This window comes from Penaeus chinensis, chromosome 12, assembly GCF_019202785.1.
Source record: "Penaeus chinensis breed Huanghai No. 1 chromosome 12, ASM1920278v2, whole genome shotgun sequence".
In the NCBI taxonomy this organism is placed as follows: domain Eukaryota; kingdom Metazoa; phylum Arthropoda; class Malacostraca; order Decapoda; family Penaeidae; genus Penaeus; species Penaeus chinensis.
Genome location: NC_061830.1, coordinates 5,814,335 through 5,819,132, shown reverse-complemented (window position 1 = coordinate 5,819,132; position 4,798 = coordinate 5,814,335). Strand labels below are relative to the sequence as shown.

The 4,798-nt window shown below is 51.6% G+C and overlaps 1 protein-coding gene across 3 annotated transcripts in view; it reads left to right on the top strand.

Moving 5' to 3' along the window:
* Nucleotides 1–816: 816 nt before the first annotated feature.
* The window catches only part of LOC125031078 (ribosomal protein S6 kinase alpha-2-like), a 92,717-nt gene continuing 88,735 nt past the window's right edge, over nt 817–4,798 (top strand). For 2 of the 3 annotated variants that reach the window (XM_047621551.1, XM_047621549.1), the window contains exon 1: nt 817–855. The gene's annotated coding sequence lies outside the window, so the exon portion shown is untranslated. Of the gene's footprint in view, nt 872–4,798 lie in introns of all 3 variants that reach the window. The other variant, XM_047621550.1, reaches the window with a different exon arrangement.

The following is a 4,798-nucleotide window of genomic DNA, read 5'->3' as shown; positions in this document are numbered from 1 at the left end:
GAGGGAGAAGGGAGGGCGGTTGGGGTAGGGAGGGAGAAGGGAGGGGTAGGGGTACGGGTAGGGGTGGGAGGGGTTACATAGCCACTGGAGTCTGAAGACTAAAGTACTGACATCCGCTGTGCGGGCTGGTCGACCACCGACACTCCACCAGCGCCTCGATATCCTACTTCTTTCATCTTCCGCTCCGCATTTTCGCCGTCGCTTCCCTCTCCACGTCCACATCCACTTCTTCTTCCACCTCCGCACAAGGCCCCCCATACAGGCCAGCGCCGGCCAGCGCCAAGGTTTGCCCTCATGACGTGTGGGTGACGTTGCGTGACGTCACACCCTAATCATAACCACACGTGCAACAGGCTGCTGCGCCGTTTGTGTGCGTGCGTGCGTGCGTGCGTGCGTGCGTGCGTGCGTCCATGTGTGTGTGTGTGTGTGTGTGTGTGTGTGTGTGTGTGTGTGTGTGTGTGTGTGTGTGTGTGTGTGTGTGTATGTGTGTGCGCGCGCGCATGTACATTTGCTATTGTGTATATGTCGTACCTGTGTGCCTGTTCAGCCATAATACCTAGTAGCCGATTAACACCGTTCGCGAGAATCTAGAACCCTGGACCCTGGCGGCGCACCAGGCGCTGACGATTTTAGCAGCAATTTTGCAATGTTGACCACGGGGTCGAGTTCATGCCCGAGCAGCAACATGCAGGGCGGGAGTCGCCTCGTCGGAGGAGGGCCCACCTTAACCTAGTACCCACAGCCCCCCCCCCCCCCCCCGCCCCCCGCCCGGACGGAGAGCACCCCATCGTCCCGAGCGCGGTCTGTGTCAGTAAGACTCGCGCTCACCTACGGTGCAGACCGAACCGCTCCGCTGTGAGTTCTACTGCGGGTGTGTGTGTGTGTGTGGTGTGAGTGTGTGCGCGCGCGCGTTGGTGCGCCCACATATCTTTGTCCAGCTGATGAGATAATACCCTCAGCCTAATTGTAACCAGTGCGTGCCTATATGCCATTCGGCTGTGCTCTTTCGTGCCCATATTGAAAACGTTTCGCGCGATACGCTGGTGTCTTTATGAACATTCCTGGTGATGTGAAATTCCCGACGATGCCCCAGGAAGCGAAAGCATCCTGAGCTCTCTATTAACGGAAGTGTTTTGCGTTGTGTTAGAGGAATAGAGAGAGAGGAATGAAGAGCGGAGTGACGCTCACAATTGGTTCTAGGGAATAGGCGAAAACGTTGGTGACTCCGCCTTTACAGTGAAGAGTTTCGTCACTGCACATCCTCGACCCGCGTGCTACTCAAAGCGGGGGAGGTCGGCCTCGCCTTGTAAGTAAGGGCGTCGAGAGAGGCATTTCTCTTGACGTCCGAGATACGGGGATGGGGTTGGCTAGTGTGGCAGCCTCACCGGGAGTGTCAGTGTGAAGGTATGGGTATGTCAGTGTAAATTGTGAAGGTGTCAGTGTAAAATGGAGTGAGTGAGTTTTGTGTGTGTGCGTCTGTCTGTGTCAATGTCTATGTTTATGTCTGTAAATGAATGAATGTATATGTATGTGTAGGTATATTTATATGTCTCTAAACGAATTAATGTATATGTATGCGTATGTATATTTACAAGTACATGGACATGTACATGTATATGTACGTGTACTTGTACATGTATATGTACGTGTACTTGTACATGTATATGTACGTGTACATGGACATGTACATGTACATGTATATGTACGTGTACGTGGACATGTACATGTATATGTACTTGTACGTGGACATGTATATGTACGTGTACGTGGACATGTACATGTATATGTACGTGTACATGGACATGTACGTGTACATGTACATGTACATCTGCATGTACGTGTGTATATGCGTCAATTTGTGTCAGTGTTAACCTCCTTATCTACAAGTGTGAGTGCGCGACCCTGAGTGCTGGTTTATGTGTGTTTACATTGGTAAGCACTCACCTGCACTAAAGACCCGCGTGATGGACCTTTAATAATCAACAAGTGTCCTCGGAAGCGTGCGTGGTACCAGGAAGGCGGTCGCAGGGGGGGAGTATCAGTGACAATTAAAAGGAGGCTTGGAAGATGCGAGCCCTTTGATTTCTTGGAATCGTGGGCATCTCGGGGCGGGGGGGGGGGAGATCGGCCGGCTCTCCTCGCATCATTGTCCTGTATGTTCTTTGCTGGTTTTAGTGGTCGGGGTTGGTGGAAAGTGGATGTGGGCGGAGGTGGAAAGTGGAGGGGGGGGACTGGGGGGAGGTGGATGTAAGGTGATGGATGGAGGGGGAAGAGGAAGGGGAGACGGCAGGAGGGGCAAGAGAAGTTAGTGGAGGTATAGAGGCAAAGAAGAAAGGAGGAGAGAAATAAGGAGAAATAAGGAGGAGGAGGAGTGAAGAATAAGGAAAAGGAACAAGAGAAGAAGTATAGGAGAAGGAGGAGGGTGAGAACGAAAATGGGAAAAAAAGAAAGAGAAAGAGAAGTAGTAGTAGAAGGAGATTCCCACGCGCTGCTGAGCGTAAGAAGCCAGAGAAAGTGACCATCTCATCAACGCCCCCTCCCCCTCCCTTCCCCCCTCTCTCCCTGTCTTCCCTCCTCACTCTTCTCTCTCTGTTCTCCCTCCTCTCTCCCTGTTCTCCCTCCTCTCTTCCTGTCTTCCCTCCTCCCTCCTCTCTCTCTGTTCTCCCTCCTCTCTCCCTGTCTTCCCTCCTCCCCCCTCCTCCCTCCTCTCTCCCTGTCTTCCTCCTCCTCTCTCCTCCTTGCCTCCCCCCTCTTCCCTCCCTCCCTCCCTCCCTCCCCGGGGCACACGTACACAGCTTGGCGTGTTTATGGCATCAGCATACCAACCGCGGGGTGGGGGGGTGGGGGTGGAGGGCAAGGGCAGTAGGTTGGGGATAGTGTAGGACTGGGTAGGGTAAGGGAGGAGGAGGAGAAGAGGCTGTTCGGAGGGGGAAGGGAAGGGGGAGGAGGAGGGAGGAAGGGAGGGATCCATCTCGTGGATGGAGAAGTTACTTTGAAGTTCCTATGGGGTTTGTTTGGGGAAGGCGAAAACGACGCCAGCTGGACACAGGGCTTATACCCGGAAGATGTTGGGGAGAAAGTGATCGTTTAGAAATTGGGGGGAGGCAAGGGGGAGAGGAGGGTAAGGTGGAGGGAGGGAAGGGTAAGGGGGAGAGAGGGAGAGGAGGGTAAGGTGGAGGGAGGGAAGGGTAAGGGGGAGAGAGGGAGGGAGGGAGAGGAGGGTAAGGTGGAGGGAGGGAAGGGTAAGGGGGAGAGAGGGAGAGAGGGAGGGAAGGGGGAAAGGGAGAGGGGTGTTGTATGAATGTATGAATTGAGGGTCTGTTTATTTATGTTTGTTAATGTACGTCTATAGGTAGGTGTGTACATACAGATGTGTATGTCTGTCTTAATTTGTTTGTTTTGTACACATGAGTATGATTATATTTCCTCATTTTATGAATTATGATGTTATGTTAATGGAAAAATGGCTTTTATTTGTTCATGGTAGAATGAAAAGAAAAAAAACAAAGAAAGAAAGAATAAAAGAAACGAGGAAGAAGAAAAGAAAGAGGAGGAAATAAAATATTTCGGCCAGGTATTTGGTCAAGAAAAAAAGGAGAGAGAGAAAAAAAAAAATAGGCCAGGTTATTTGTTCATGAAAAACACATCGGACAGGTATTTGTTCATGGCAGCAGGAGGCTGACTGCTGTCCACTCAGAAGACCACAGCTGACATTCCTGTGTGTACAGACTGGCACAATGAACCACTTGTTCACGATGGCGGCGGCGGCGGCGGCGGTGCGGCCCGATCGTGAACATGTTGCTTGCGGGCGGGAAGGAAGGCCACGGAATCCTTTTGGTCCGGGTGAAGGTCAGCGGGATCTCGGTGGAGGGATTACGGTAGGGGAAGGGGAAGGGGGTGTAAGGGGTGGGGTGGGGTTGGGGTTGGGGCTGGGGCAATGGAAGGACGTGATCATGCGAATGCAGGTATAGGTGCACACGTATGAACACACATACGGATATACGCAAACGTACAGACACATGCACAGATATATGCATGCGGAGAGAGAGAGAGAGAGAGAGAGAGAGAGAGAGAGAGAGAGAGAGAGAGAGAGAGAGAGAGAGAGAGAGAGAGAGAGAGAGAGAGAGAGAGAGAGAGAGAGAGAAAGAAAGAAAGGGAGAGAGATATGAGAGAATGAGAGAACATGTGATTAGCAGCAATTCAGTAACGTGTTTTAAGGGCAGGTTTGCCAAGGTGCATGCAAAACGCTTTGTCATGCATACACCTTAAGGGGCAAAGCACAGTCATGTTGCAGCGTCCACCAGTTCTCCCCTCCCCTCTCTCTGTATTTTGCGCACGCACGCAAGTACAAACAAGCACACGGCTATAATAAGTGCTTACAAAAAAAAAAAAAAAAAAAAGCACCACGTGTACCGGTAGCTCAAGAAATAACAAAAAAATACACAAACACAGACAAGCAGTAAAAAGAGGTGTGTCGCCCTCGTGCTTATTTCTGGACGGTCGCGTGACGGAAGCCTCCCAAAAACGCCGGTACAGGATGCCCTACCGAGAGACAAAACCCTCGGAACACTTTTTTTTTCTTTTTTTTAGGGGAAGGGGGACTTTGACTCATTTCATCCGCTCGCCGTTCGGTCCGGGGAGAGGAACGGCGATGGCGTGGGAAACTTTTCTTTATTTTTTTTTTAAGGGCAAGCCAAGGAACGTCAAAATTGGCCGGGCTACTCGCGGCGTTCGTTGCTCGGGGGAGGAGCCTGAGTTTTCCCAGGCTCCTCCAGACTCCTTCTTCAAGGTTCCCAGG